Source organism: Homarus americanus, unplaced genomic scaffold (assembly GCF_018991925.1).
Source record: "Homarus americanus isolate GMGI-L3 unplaced genomic scaffold, GMGI_Hamer_2.0 scaffold40244, whole genome shotgun sequence".
In the NCBI taxonomy this organism is placed as follows: Eukaryota; Metazoa; Arthropoda; class Malacostraca; order Decapoda; family Nephropidae; genus Homarus; species Homarus americanus.
In genome coordinates this window covers 258,331-275,000 of record NW_024744801.1, presented here as the reverse complement: position 1 = coordinate 275,000, position 16,670 = coordinate 258,331, and the positions used below count along the sequence as shown (strand labels likewise).

Sequence of the window (16,670 nt, the reverse complement as noted above, 5' to 3'; positions counted from 1 at the left end):
AACAACAACAACAACAACTCTCTTACTAACGTGCAGAATGCATTACAGAAACACTCTCAAATTTACCTGCTGCATCACTCAGACTCACCAACACTCAGCCACCCTCATCACTCCTTAAACCTCCTTCGGCACTCCCTAAAACTCTGCACCAACAGCTCCTTATTGCTCCTAAAACTCTTCAACACTCATGCAAACCCTCCTATCGCTCCTTTAGACTCATTAACTCCTTCAACACTCCCTAAAACTCAGCCAACACTCCTTAACCTCACCAACACTCTAAACTCACCTACACCTAAAACTCCTTAAGCCTTCCCTCGCTCAACACTCCTAAGCTCCTCTAAACTCACTCTTCAAAATCCCAGCATCCCTCGACTCTACTGCCTCTTAAAACTCACCAACACTCCTAAACTCACCCTTTAACAAAGCCTCTGCACTCACTAAGCTCACTGCTCAAAAACCACACACTCCCTAAAACTCACCAACACTCTCACGCTCTGCTTCCTCAAAGCTCACAACTTTATCACAAGCTCTCAAACATTTCCCTAAAACTCACCAACCCTAAAACACCCACATAAAACCATCACTCCTAAAACTCTCAACACTCTCAAACTCACCACAACACTCCCTAAAACTCATAACCTCCTAAAACTCACCAGCTCACTAAGACTCTCCAACACTCTACTCACCAACACTCTTAAAACTCTCTCTCAAACTCCTACAGTCTCAGCTCCTCTTCTCCTAAAACTCACTGACACTCTCCTTTAGCTCACTCTAACCTCCCTAAAACTCACCAACACTCACTAAGCTCTACTCCTTCAAGCTCTGCTTATCCCTAAAACACTCCTCCCCTAAAAGCTCCTGCCTCACCCCCAAGCTCACTACTCCCCTAAAGCTCCCCAACACTCCCTAAAACTCACCAACCTCCATAAAACTCACCAAGCTCTCAAAGCTCACTGCATCTCCTAAAACTCACCAACACTCACTAACTCTGCTCTCGACTCACCAACGCTCCCCAAAACTCACCAACACTCCCCAAAACTCACCAACACTCCTAAAACTCATGCTCATCAACCTCATATGCTCCCTCAACTCACCAGCTCACTAAAACTCACCACATCTCAAACTCACCAACACTCCCAAACCTTGCAACGCCAACTAAGCTCACTAAAACTCTTGCACTCCTAAACTCACCCAACGCTCCTCTCTCAACACTCCTCTCACCAACACTCCCAAAGCTCACATACTAAACTCACCAACACTCCTAAAGCTCACTGCAGCTCACTAAACCTCACTGCTTCTCCTAAAACTCACTAACGCTCCTTAAAACTCACCAACACTCCCTAAAACTCACTGACTCCCAACACTCCAGACTCACCAGCTTCTCTCTAAAACTCACCACACTCCCTAAAACTCTACCTCCTAACTCACCAGCTCTCTCACTCACCCCTACTCCCCAACCTCCCTAAAACTCGCCAACACTCTCTAAACCTCATGTACTCCCTAAAACTCACCAATGCTCCTAAAACTCACCAACACTCCTAAAACTCACCAACACTCACAAACTCACAACCTTAAACCTCCCCAACACTCTAAACTCACCAACGCTCACTAAAACTCACCAACACTCCCTAAAACTCAGCCAAACTCCTTCCTAAAACCCACCAACTCTCTCAAAACTCACTCACTCCTAAAACCACCAGCTCTTTAAAACTCACCAACACTCACTAAAACTCACCAGCACTCACTTAAGCTCACTAAAACTCACCTGCTCCTAAAACTCCTTAACCTCCTAAAACTCACCTTTACTCCCTAAAACTCTCAACCTCTCTAAACTCACTGCTCCTAAAACTCTTAGCACTCCCTAAAACTCACCAACACTCACTAACTCTTAACACTCACCTAAAACTCACTGCTACCCTAAAACTCACCTTGCTCCCTAAACTCACCAGACTCCCCAAACCTCGCCAACCTCCCTAAAACTCACCAACGCTCCTAAACTCACCAACCTCCCTAAAACTCCAGCATCTCATGCTCCTAAAACTCACCACACTCCAAACCTCTCAGCACTCCTAAAACTCACCAAGCCCCCTACTCCTAAACTCGCGCTCCTAAAGCTCCCTAAAACTCACCAACACTCCTAAAACTCACCAACACTCCCTAAAACTCCAACACTCCTAAAACTCACCAACACTCCTAAAACTCTACTTCACCCCTTAACCTCCCTAAAACTCACCAACGCTCTCACACACTCTTACTCCTAAAACTCTCACCAACGTCACAAACTCGCTTCCCCAAACTCACCAACACTCTCTAAAACTCCTTAACCTCTCTAAAACTCACCAACACTCCCTAAACTCACCAACCTCCCTAAAACTCTGCCTCCCCTAAAACTCACCAACACTCCCTAAAACTCACCAACAGTCACTCACTCCCTAAAACTCACCAACACTCACCTAACCTCACTCTCCCCTAAAACTCACCAATGTCACTAAAACTCACTCAACACTCCCTAAACTCACAACACCCTTAAACCTCACCAACACTCCCTAAACTCACCAACGCTCACTAAAACTCACCAACACCCTTAAAACTCACTAACGCTCACTAAAACCTCACCAACACTCCCTAAAACTCACCAACACTCCCTAAACTCTCAACACTCACTTAAACCTCGCCAACGCTCCCAAAACCTCACCAACGCTCCTAAAACTCACCAACGCTCCCTAAAACTCACCAACGCTCACTAAACTCTCATCGCTCCCTAAAACTCGCCATCGCTCCCCAAAACCTCGCCATCGCTCCCCTAAACTCGCCATCGCTCCCTAAAACTCGCCATCGCTCCCAAAACTCACCATCGCCTCTAAACTCACCAACGCTCCCTAAAACTCACCAACGCTCACTAAAACTCACCAACGCTCTACTAAAACTCACCAACACTCCCAAACTCACCAACACTCACTAAACTCACCAGCACTCACTAAGCCTCCACTAAAACCTCACCAACACTCCCTAAAACTCACCAACGCTCACTAAAACTCACCAACACTCCCTAAAACTCACCAACGCCTCACTAAAACTCACCAACACTCCCTAAAACTCACCAACACCCCTAAACTCACCAACACCCCTAAAACTCACCAACGCTCACTAAAACTCACCAACACTCACTCAAAGCCTGCCAACACTCACTAAACTCGCCAACGCTCCCTAAACTCACCAACACTCCCTAAAACTCACCAACACTCACTAAACTCACCAACACTCCTTAAACCTCAACACTCCCTAAACTCACCAATGCTCACTAAACTCACCAACACCCCTAAAACTCACCAACCCCCTAAAACTCACCAACACTCACTTAAACCTCGTCAACACTCCCTATAACTCACCAACGCTCACTAAAACTCACCAACACCCTCCTATAACTCACCAACGCCCACTAAAACTCACCAACACTCCTAAAACTCCAACACCATTAAACCTCGCCAACACTCACTAAGCTCACTAAAACTCACCAACACTCCTAAAACTCACCAACACTCCCTAAAACTCACCAACACTCCCTAAACTCACCAACACTCCCTAAAACTCACCAACACTCCCTAAAACTCACTCAACGCTCACTAAAACTCACCAACGCTCCCTAAACTCACCAACACTCCTAAAACTCACCAACACTCCCTAAAACTCACCCACCCCTTAAAACTCACCAGCACTCACTAAGCTCACTAAAACTCACCAACACCCCTAAACTCACCAACACTCCATAAACTCACCAACGCTCACTAAACCTCGCCAACACTCCTTAAACTCACCAACGCTCACTAAAACTCACGAACACTCCTTAAAACTCACCAACGCTCACTAAAACCTCACCAACACTCCTAAAACTCACCAACGCTCACTAAAACTCACCAGCACTCCCTAAAACTCACCAATGCTCACTAAAACTCACCAACACCCCTAAAACTCACCAACACCCCTAAAACTCACCAACACCCATAAACTCACCAACACTCCCTAAAACTCACCAACGCTCACTAAAACTCACCAACACCCCTAAAACTCACCAACGCTCACTAAAACTCACCAACACTCCTTAAACTCCCAACACTTACTTTAACCCGCCAACACCCCTAAAACTCACCAACACTCCCTTACTCACCAACGCTCACTAAACTCACCAACACTCACTAAAACTCACCAGCACTCACTAAGCTCACTAAAACTCACCAACACTCCTAAAACTCACCAACACTCCTAAAACTCACCAACGCCCCTAAAACTCACCAACGCTCACTAAACTCACCAACGCTCACTAAAACTCACCAACGCTCACTAAAACTCACCAACGCTCACTAAACTCGCCAACGCCCCTAAAACTCGCCAACGCTCCCTAAAACTCGCCAACGCCCCTTAAAACTCACCAACGCTCCCTAAAACTCACCAACGCCCCTAAAACTCACCAACACTCCCTAAAACTCCCAACACTCCACTAAAACTCACCAGCACTCACTAAGCTCACTAAAACTCACCAACACTCTAAAATCTCGCCAACGCTCCCTAAAACTCACCAACGCTCCCTAAAACTCACCAACGCTCACTAAAACTCACCAACACTCCCTAAAACTCACCAACACTCACTTAAACCCGCCAACACTCCCTAAACTCACCAACGCTCCCTAAAACTCACCAACGCTCCTAAAACTCACCAACGCTCACCAACGCTCACTAAAACTCACCAACACTCCCTAAACTCACCAACACTCACTTAAACCTCGCCAACACTCCCTAAACTCACCAACGCCCTTAAACTCACCAACGCTCCTTAAAACTCACCAACGCTCACCAACACTCACTAAAACTCACCAACACTCCTAAACTCACCAACGCTCACTAAAACTCACGAACACCCTAAAACCTCACCAACGCTCACTAAACTCACCAACACCCTTAACCCTCGCTAACACTCTAAAACTCACCAACGCCACTAAAACTCACCAACGCTCACTAAAACTCACCAACACCCCTAAAACTCACCAACACCCCTAACTCACCAACACCTGCAAACTCACCAACACTCCCTAAAACTCACCAACACTCCCTAAAACTCACCAACACTCCTAAAACTCACCAACACTCCCTAAAACTCACCAACACTCACTAAGCTCACCAACACTCCCTAAACTCACCAACACCACTAAGCTCACCACTCACTAAACTCACCAAAACTTGTTAAACTGACTAACACTCACTTCAACCTCACCAACACTCACCAACACTCACTGAACTTCACCAACACCCTTAAACCTCACCAACACCCGTAAACTCACCAACACCCGTAAACTCACCAACACTCACCAAAACTCACCAACACTCCCTAAAACTCACCAACACTCCCTAAAACTCACCAACACTCCTCGGTGGTACAGGTAGGAGCATTAATCATCAGGTGATCCAACTCTCTGCTTCGACAGGTGTGTGTTTGACATGGGTCGGGATGTAGGTGTTATAATGTATTACTGAACTTATTATTATTAGCCATTGAACCTCTCTCTCTCTCTCTCTGTCTTTTTCTTCTTCTCTTCTCTGTCTCTTCTTTGTTTTCTTTCTCTCCTCTCTGGTATGGACACAGTTGAAGGAGATGGCGCCCAGTTAGGTAAATATTTTCTCCTGGTTGATAACACATGAGAGAGAGAGAGAGAGAGAGAGAGAGAGAGAGAGAGAGAGAGAGAGAGAGAGAGAGAGAGAGAGAGAGAGCAATACATCTCACAGAAAAATCACCATTAACATTTTTTCTTCACCTGTCTATAATCTTATGGTAATTAACCTGAGCATAATGTAAAAGGTATGTTCAGATCTTCTATTTTTTGTGTGTGTGAAAGTCCTAGATGACGGATGGTCGCTCCCTGCTGTGTCTGTCTGTCTGTCTGAGAGAAGTAGGGAGGATGAGAGGGCGAAGGGGTGTCTGTTTGGGAGGGAGGGAGGGAGAGTCTGTCTGTCTGTCTCTCTCTGTCTGTCTGTCTGTCTGTCTGTCTGTCTGTCTGTCTACGTGGAAGGGAAAGATGAAGAAAGGATAGAGAGAGGAAGAAGAGGAGGGGGAGCCTGAGGGAGGGAAAGAGTCAGACATAAAGAGTAAATGACAGATTAATCAATAAGAGAAACTGTCGAGATAAGAAAATAGTTAAGAAAGGTGATAGACAAAAGGAAGGAGAGAAAGAGAGAGGGGAGGGGGGAGAGAAACAGAAAGAGAGTGAGAGACAGTCAGAAAAAGAAAGACAGTGTGTGTGTGAGAGAGGAGAGACAGAGATACAGACTGGCAAACAGAAACGGAGACAGAGAGAGGAGAGAGAGACAGATCAGCTAACATATAATCATAAATGTCACATCAGGTTACAGTGGCAATGATCATAAATTGTGAGTGAGTGAGTGAATCTTGGCTATCAGAGGTGCAGCAGCTCCTGTAGGCACCATGCTCTGGCCTCTTATCCAAACGCCAGGCTTCTCTTTATATACACGTGCTCGTCCCTGTCTAGATAGAAACATCTGTCTAATGTGTATGGGTTTATATATAAATGAATTTGTCATTACACACACTTGTTAGCACGAGGAGGTAATTGGTTGTACTTTACATACTGTATATATTTCTTCGTTCTTGTACAGCTCAGCGATTCACAAAGGGTCATTTAAGGGACCTAACCTAACGTAACCAACCCAGCCCTATTATACACTAGCCTAATCTAACCAACCCTATTATTACCTAGCCTAACGTAATATAACCTAATTTAACCTATCCTAATCAAACCTATTATACCCTACCTCACCCTACCCTACCTCTTCCACAGTACAAAATAGTTAACTTTCCTTGTGCCTTTAAACAATTTTTTTAATGTTGAAACCAAGACACTGTGAATGATGCCTTAAGACGGTGTAACCTTCAGTACCTAAATAACAACAACAGGTCCTTATGGTGTTATAAACTGCCAACAATAAACTCTTTAAAGGAAACAGTGAGGCTTATTTAGGGAAGTGTTGGTCCATCAGTATATACACATATAACTGTAAGTGATAAATGTAGCGTCTTGTGAGGTGTTGTTCGCTAGTGTTGATGGGTGGTAGTGGTGGAAGGTCCACCTGCCTGCCTCAGGGGTGGTGGTGGTGGTAGATCCTCCCGCTTACCTTTGGGGGTGGAGGTGGTGCTTGTGGTGGTAGTGGTAGATCCTCTTGTCTGACTCAGGAAAGTGGTGGTAGTGGTAGGTCCTCTTGTCTGACTCAGGAAAGTGGTGGTGGTGGTAGATCCTCCCGCTTACCTTTGGGGGTGGAGGTGGTGCTTGTGGTGGTAGTGGTAGATCCTCTTGTCTGACTCAGGAAAGTGGTGGTAGTGGTAGATCCTCTTGTCTGACTCAGGAAAGTGGTGGTAGTGGTAGATCCTCCTTACCTTTGGGGGTGGTGTTAGTGGAAGTAGTAGTCCTCCCATGTCGCTGAGGGTGGTGGTGCTGCTGGTGGTAGTGGTTGTAGTAGGTCTCCTGCCTGCCTCAGAGGGTGGTGGTGGTAGGTCCTCCCTGCCTGCTTCAGAGGTTGGTGGTGGTGGTAGGTCCTGCCTGCCTCAGAGGTTGGTGGTGGTGGTAGGTCCTCCTGCCTGCCTCAGGGGACTGACTCACCTTCCTGATCCGCCACTACACCTATATTTTACCTGACGTGCGAGTTTTCAACCGCAGGTGTGTGTGGGGGCAGGGGGTATGTTTCAGTGTGTATTTAGGTGTGTGTGGCAGTGGTGATTGAGCTGAGGTGTGTGTGTGTGTGTGTGTGTGTGTGTGTGTGTGTGTGTGTGTGAAAAAAACAACTTACCAATTTACATGAGATGAGGGAAGTTTGTCAGACGGTCTAGGAGAACGGATGGATTTAAAACTGGAGAAAATCTGTCAAAGGTCAAAGCTAGGCCAAGGTCACAAAAGCTAAGGTCCAAATCGTGCCGTGGGGGGCGCCGGTTGGTAGAACGGTACCGCTCTTGCCTCGCAAGCGAGATGTCACGGGTTCGATTCCCGGGCCGGTGGAAAGTTGTTCGGACATACTTCCCAGCCTCCCTTGGTCCCTATTCACCTAGCAGCAATGTAGGTACCTGCTGTAAATCGAAAGTTGCGACTTCGTATTCAGGGACAAGTTGTTGGAGCTTCCAATAACTTGCTTAGGCATAAACCATTGACTCTTCAGGCTTCTACGCCCTTAACTCATGGGACATAAAGGCAAGCATGAACTTTGCATGCTTCCCTGTTGGGCGCTGTAAACGCTTCTGCGCTTCACCTTACACAAGGATGTAGGGGGGTGCCCAATAAAAAAAAAAAAAAATCGTGCCGTGAGCAGGTTAAGTGGTGGCAGTGATGGGGTCTTGTCAACAGGAGGCATTGGTGGGATTTTATGTTTTATGCAGCGTCTCGAGCTAGAGTGTTTTGTGTCCATAATCACATTTGTAAACACAGAAGGTTAATAACTATTCTTGGTAACTTTATAAGATTTTTTTATCATGTGAAGATAACCCAAGCAGCTTAATTCAACGTAAGATTAATCGCAACATTGCTAACCTAACCTAACCTAATCTAGTTTAACCTAACCATCTTATCATTCTTGTCATTGTCATCTTCAAGTGATCCCAATTATTTATGTAAAATCAATAATAATATTAACTCCTGCCACCTTAGAATAACACGTTTGGCGAAATAAAAAAATATGAGACCTCCCTTACTTGCTATTACCACTGATATTAATAAATTCAAACATATTTTATTATTACACTATATTATATTTATATTTTACTGATATATAGACTATAATATAATTTATTTTGTCTTATATAACAAGTGAGAGGAAAGGTAATACAATACAGACTGAATGTTGTGACAGCGATGACTAAACAAGGTGACTCGTCCTTCCAGCCACCAGGAAGTAAACAGTAGCAACCAAATAAACAATAACCATCGGGAAATAAACAATAGCGACCAGGAAGTAAACAAATAACCACCAGAAAGTAAACAATAGCATCAGGGCATAAACGATAAAAAACAAACATTGGAAAAAAAACGTACAAAATGCTCAGTGACGTCATACAGAATTATGATGTTTGAGTTTCATTTGTGGGAGAAAACAGTGAGGAGTGTGAATAAGAAAAAGTAAATAAAAGGGAGAGAGACAGAGAAGACGAAGGATTAAGTACAGAACACAAGGTCATCATCACTCGTCTGCTATATTAGGTAAGTGGCCTTGTCACCGTTGTCATTAGTGGTTTTTGTATACATATCGATGGAGTTTTTATCTATTGCGTAGGAACCAGGTGTTATGTAGATGCATTATTAAATTTATTCATATATTTTGTAATAATTCATTTATATTCGACTATGGGAATGTATTTTTATGTGTCCTGGCCCCCCCACACCACGTCCTGGTCCCCTCCACCACGTCCTGGCCCCCTTCACCACGTCCTGGCCCCCCCACCACGTCCTGGCCCCCCTCCACCACGTCCTGGCCCCCTCCACCACGTCCTGGCCCCCCTCCACCACGTCCTGGCCCCCCTCCACCACGTCCTGGCCCCTCCACCACGTCCTGGCCCCCCCTCCACCACGTCCTGGCCCCCCACCACGTCCTGGCCCCTCCACCACGTCCTGGCCCCCTCCACCACGTCCTGGCCCCCCCCCACCACGTCCTCCCCCACCACGTCCTGGCCCCCCCACACCACGTCCTGGCCCCCCCACCACGTCCTGGCCCCCTACACCACGTCCTGGCCCCCTACACCACGTCCTGGCCCCCCCACACCACGTCCTGGCCCCTACACCACGTCCTGGCCCCCCACACCACGTCCTGGACCACACCACCACCACGTCCCCCCACCACGTCCTGGCCTCCCACCACGTCCTGGACCCCTCCACCACGTCCTGGCCCCTCACGTCCTGGCCCCTCCACCACGTCCTGGCCCCCTCCACCACGTCCTGGCCCCTCACCACGGCGTGGGTGGTGGGGTAGTGGCGGCAATGGGGTAGTGGTGGGGGCGGTGGGTAGTGGGGGCGTGTAGTGGTGTGCGTGGGGTAGTGGCGGGCGTAGTGGGGTAGTGGTGACGTGGCGGGCGTGGTGGGGTAGTGGCAGGATAATGGTGGACGCGGCGGTAGTGGTGTGCGTGGCGCACGGTGGGATAGTGGTGGACGGCAAGTAGTGGTGGACGTGGCGGGTAGTGGTGGGCGTGGCGGGGTAGTGGTGGACGTGGCGATTTGATTTTGAATTTGCCGCTTACAGCGGCTACTTTATTGTGCACCCCACACTCATCCTGTGAGCGGTAGCGCAAAAGGATTACAGAGTAGGGTTTACAAAGGGTCATAATAATTAACCCCGGTTGTCAGGATTTTATGGCACTGAATGTTACACAGTATTTCTTTTACATTATTTGTTTAGTTCTACACATAAAGGGTAACTTATTCACAAATGCGTGAGGCAGTATGACTGGCCTCACACTTTGTTATTCACATTTACGTGAGAAGTATTCAAGCACATTGTGTATTTGGTTCTGTACATGAGAATTGATATAGTTACTAAGTGCAAAAAAGTGGATACAATCTTAATATGTCGGCTATCTTGCCATTAGAGATGAAGATCCCTGCTAAAGGTGACGCAGATGTATTGTGGTCTCTGTGTGGGCGTTCATCATCATCATCATCTATCATCATCATCATCATCATCATCATCATCTTTCTTTCTTTTCTTTGTTTCCTCTGATGGGTGTGTGAGAGAGAGATAGGGATAGAGCCTCTGTGAGTGTGTGCGCGGTATTAGATCATTCATTGTATTCAAGATGCTTTATGGTTTTAAATTAGACAAATTTAGATTTAGGCGTGAAATAGGTCAACAATGGTTTGGAAACAGAGTAGTGGATGAATGGAACAAGTTACCAAATATCATTAACTCGAATACGCTGGATAGCTTCAAACACAGGTTGGATGCTTATATGAGCAATAGGGGCTGGGTATAAACGGGACTGCCCAGTATGGGTCAATAGGCCCGCTGCAGTTAACTCCATTCTTATGTTCTTATGACCCTGGCTTCTTCCTGTGTGACGTCATCTTTCCCTGCGTGACATCACCTTTTCTTGTGTGACGTCGCCACTTCCTGTTTACATCCGGCTAAGCGTTTTTGTTCCGGTCTCAGGTAAAATAAACAAACACTTAACCGACTGAAGTAAATAGCCGAATTACTTTCCATGTTGTTACTTACTTCAGGCTACTTACACCACCCGGTACTTATTTAAGAACGGTACTTAATTCTCACATTACGACACAGAAGTTGAATTTGAGTGAGTGAGTGAGTGATTTTACAGAAAGAAAATTATAGTGATTTAGTTAAGAGTGAGTTAGGTCAAAAGTACGGCGCCAGGTGAAGGTCATTAAGAACTGTTTACCTGTACGGTGGCATCACACACACACACACCTGCTTCTGGTCTCTGAAGAGCTGTAAGATAGTGGAGGAACTACTGAGACAGACAGACAGACAGACAGATTATATCCGTGAAAGCAGTACCAGTTATGACAGCACTCTGACAGCACCGTACCTAGTGAGGGAGGTAGGGGTCTCTCTTCTCAGCTGGTTGTGCATACATAAGGGAAGACGGAGAGACGGGCTGTGTGGGTACAGGTACAAGGAGGCAACAGGTACAGGTAGGCTACAGGTACAGGTAGGCTACAGTTATTGGTGCAGGTAGGTTACAGGTACAGATACAGCCCTGGGAATATCGTAAAGGCGAGATGAGAGGAATGAAGGAGGTGATTGGTGGGTGTAGGTATAGGGGGTGGATGACGTGATGATGACGTGTGTTGGCAACTGAGACGTGATAGGACGACGATGGTAGTGGTGTATTATCGGCGCACAGATGAGACGATGAAGGGGCAAGTCTTGTGACGTGGGGGGGTAGAGGAAAGCTGTAATGTTGGAGGTATATCATCATCATCACTACATCTATACACATCATCGTCACTATACACCATCATCGTCACTATACACCATCATCGTCACTATACACCATCATCGTCACTATACACCATCATCGTCACTATACACCATCATCGTCACTATACACCATCATCGTCACTATACACCATCATCGTCACTATACACCATCATCGTCACTATACACCATCATCGTCACTAGGTCGTCAGGAGCTACCACAGTAATCATCCTCGACAGGTGAGTCATCGTCTGTCACTTAAAACATCGATATAAACAAACCCAGGAAGTGAGAGACACGCCCACCATCTCTCTCATTGTCTCTCTGTCTCTCTCTTTGTCTCTCTGTCTCTCTCTTTGTCTCTCTGGGCGTTGCTTGCTGGCGATAAGAGGAGTGGGCGGAAGGAGAGGGAGAAGAGGAGGACGGAGAAGTAAGAGGGGGGGGTGAAGGGTAAGGGAGGTGAGGGGTGAAGGATAAGGGGGTGGGGAGGATGAGGTGTGAAGGGGTGAGGGCAGGTGAGGTGTGAAGGAGGTGAGGGGCAGGTGAGTGTGAAGGGTGAGGGCAGGTGAGTGTGGGAGGTGAGGGCAGGTGAGGTGTGGGGAGGGTGAGAGGCAGGTGAGGGGGCAGGGGGCAGGGTGGCAGTAATCACCGCTATATAGGGATGAGGTAAGGTAACCACCACCACCACCACCACCACCACCACCTCCACCACCACCACCCCCCACCACCACTTCCACCAACCACCACCTCCACCACCACCAACCACCACCACCTCCACCACCACCACCCCCACCACCACCACCACCACCCCCCACCACCACCCCTCACCACCACTCCCACCACCACCACCACCACCACCACCCCACCACCACCACCCTCCACCAACACCACCTCCACCACCACCACCACCACCACCACCACCACCACCACCTCCACCACCACCACCCCCACCACCACCACCCCCACCACCACCACCACCACCACCACCACCCCACCACCACCACCCCACCACCACCACCCCACCACCACCACCACCACCACCACCTCCACCAACACACCCTCCACCCACCACCTCCACCACCACCCTCCACCAACACCCCCCACCCACCACCTCCACCACCACCACCACCACCACCACCACCACCACCACCCACCACCCCCACCACCCTCCACCACCCCCACCACCACCACCAACCACCACCACCTCCACCACCACCACCACCTCCCCACCAACACCACCCTCCACCAACACCACCTCCACCAACACCACCCTCCACCCACCACTCCACCCCACCCACCACCCTCCCACCACCACCACCCCACCACCACCACCACCCCACCCTCCACCACCACCACCACACCACCACCACCCCACCCCACCACCACCACCACCACCACCACCACCACCACCCACCCACCACCTCCACCACCACCACCCCACCACCACCACCCCACCACCACCACCCCACCACCACCACCTCCACCACCTCACCTCCACCACCACTCACCCTCCACCACCACCACTCCACCCTCCACCCCACCACCACCACCACTACCCTCCACCAACACTACCTCCACCAACACTACCCTCCACCAACACCCTACCTCACCACCACCACTCCACCACCACCACCTCCACCACCCCTCACCCCCCACCACCACCACCCCCCTCCACCACCACCACCTCCACCACCTCCCCACCACCACTACCTACCACCTCCACCAACACCACTCCACCACCACCACACCACCACCACGCACTACCCTGCCCTCCACCACCACCCTGCCCTCCACCACTACCACCACCACCACCACCACCACCACCACCACTCCCTACCACCACTACCACCACCACCACCACCACTCCCTACCACCCCCCCCACCCACCACCTACACCCTCTCGTCTGCCTCATCAAGAACAGAAGTGACGTGTATGTGTGTCATGTCAAGAGCCAAGTTGGACGGGCGGGCGGTGGGATAATCAGTGATTAGACAGGTATGGGACAGTGACGTGTGCGACTATGGGTGGTCCTAGGAGACATTTTGACAGTAAGAGGTGACGGGAGGTGAGACAGAAGGTGAGACAGTACTGAGGAAGGTTTATTCACACTAACATGAATCAAACCCTGTTATAGTCTACTGCCTCGACACCTTTCTCTCCCTCTTCCTCGCTTCCCTTCTCTCTCTTCCACTTCCCTTCCGCCATCCCCCCTCTTCACCCTCCTTCCTCCTATCACCATCACTTCCACCTCTTCCCCACCTCTTCCCTCCCCTCCTTCCCTTACCCCATCCCCATCTCTCCCCTCCCACGTCTCCCCTCACACAGACGGTGAGGGGTAATTCATCACCCCTTGAGGGCCCTTTCTCATATACTAATAAATAAGGATAGGGGGCCATCAGCTCCCCCTACCCATTACAGGAGGCGACTCTGGGGGTCCAACATGACTCTTCCTCCTCCTTCTACCTCCTTCTATACCTCCCTCTACCTCCCCCTCCCCCCTCCTCCTATACCCCCTCCCCCTATACCCCCTCCCCCTTTCTTATACCTCTCCTCCTCCTCCTCCTCCTCCTCCCTTCCTCCTCCTTCCCTCCTCCTCCCCCCATCCCTCCTCCTATACCTCCCTCCTCCTCTCCTATACCTCCCCCCCTCCCCCTCCTCCTATACCTCCTTCCTATACCTCCTCCTATACCCCCTCCTCCTATACCCTCCCCCCCCTCCTCCTATTCCTCCCCCTCCTCCCTATACCTCCCTCCCCCTCCTCCCTATACCTCCCCCCTCCTCCCTATACCTCCTCCCACCTCCCACCTCAGTATGTCCTACAGCAGACACCAGTACAGTAGGTCAGTGTAGAGACACAGTACAGTTAGACACAACAGTCAGTAGGTTGTCACAACAGTCAGTAGTACAGTTAAGACACAACAGTCAGTACAGACACACAGTACAGTTAGACACAACAGTCAGTAGGCTGTAGAGACACAGTACAGTTAAACACAGCAGTCAGTAGGTTGTAGACACACAGTACAGTTAGACACACAGTCAGTAGGCTGTAGAGACACAGTCAGTATGTAGAGACACAGTACAGTTAGACACAACAGTCAGTAGGTTGTAGAGACACAGTACAGTTAGACACAACAGTCAGGTTGTAGACACACAGTACAGTTAAACACAACAGTCAGTAGGCAGAGACACAGTACAGTTAAACACAACAGTCAGTGGTTGCAGAGACACAGTACAGTTAGACACAACAGTCAGTAGGTTGTAGAGACACAGTACAGTTAGACACAACAGTCAGGGTTGTAGACACACAGTACAGTTAGACACAACAGTCAGTAGGCTGTAGAGAGACAGTACAGTTAGACAACAGTCAGTGAGGTTGTAGAGACACAGTACAGTTAGACACAACAGTCAGTAGGCTGCAGAGACACAGTACAGTTAAACACAACAGTCAGTAGGTTGTAGAGACACAGCACAGTTAGACACAACAGTCAGTAGGCTGTAGAGACACAGTACAGTTAGACACAACAGTCAGTAGGTTGTAGAGACAGGTACAGTTAGACACAACACAGGCTGTAGAGACACAGTACAGTTAAACACAACAGTCTAGAGACGCAGTACAGTTAGACACAACAGTCAGTAGGTTGTAGACACACAGTACAGTTAAACACAACAGTCAGTAGGCTGTAGAGACACAGTACAGTAGTCAGTAGTACAGTACAGTTAGACACAACAGTCAGTAGGTTGTAGAGACACAGTACAGTTAGACACAACAGTCAGTAGGTTGTAGACACACAGTACAGTTAGACACAACAGTCAGTAGGCTGTCAGTACAGTTAAACACAACAGTCCAGTAGGTTGTAGAGACACAGTACAGTTAGACACAACAGTCAGTAGGTTGTAGAGACACAGTACAGTTAGACACAACAGTCAGTAGGTTGTAGAGACACAGTACAGTTAGACACAACAGTCAGTAGGTTGTAGAGACACAGTACAGTTAAACACAACAGTCAGTAGGTAGAGACACAGTACAGTTAGACACAACAGTCAGTAGGTTGTGAGAGACACAGTACAGTAAGACACTACACAACAGTCAGTAGGTTGTAGACACAGTACAGTTAGACACAACAGTCAGTAGGTTGTAGAGACACACAGTACAGCAGGACACAACAGTCAGTAGGGTTGTAGAGACTGTACAGTTAGACACAACAGTCAGTTAGACACAACAGTCAGTAGGTTGTGAGAGACACAGTACAGTTACAGACACAGTACAGTTAGACACAACAGTCAGTAGGGTTGTAGAGACACAGTACAGTTAGACACAACAGTCAGTAGGTTGTAGAGACACAGTACAGTTAGACACAACAGTCAGTAGGTTGTAGACACACAGTACAGTTAGACACAACAGTCAGTAGGTTGTAGAGACACAGTACAGTTAGACACAACAGTCAGTAGGCTGTAGAGACACAGTACAGTTAGACACAACAGTCAGTAGGTTGTAGACACACAGTACAGTTAGACACAACAGTCAGTAGGCTGTAGAGACACAGTACAGTTAAACACAACAGTCAGTAGGCTGTAGAGACACAGTACAGCTTAAGTACAACAGTCAGTAGGCTGTAGAGACACAGTACAGTTAGACACAACAGTCAGTAGGTTGTAGAGACACAGTACAGTTAGACACAACAGTCAGTAGG

At 48.5% G+C, this 16,670-nt stretch overlaps 1 long non-coding RNA gene across 1 annotated transcript in view; it reads left to right on the top strand.

Moving 5' to 3' along the window:
- The window catches only part of LOC121878024, a 72,943-nt gene that overhangs the window by 4,698 nt on the left and 51,575 nt on the right, over positions 1-16,670 (top strand). The window contains exon 2 of the long non-coding RNA XR_006091085.1: positions 8,857-9,245. This is a non-coding gene — a long non-coding RNA (uncharacterized LOC121878024). The remainder of the gene's footprint in view (positions 1-8,856; positions 9,246-16,670) is intronic.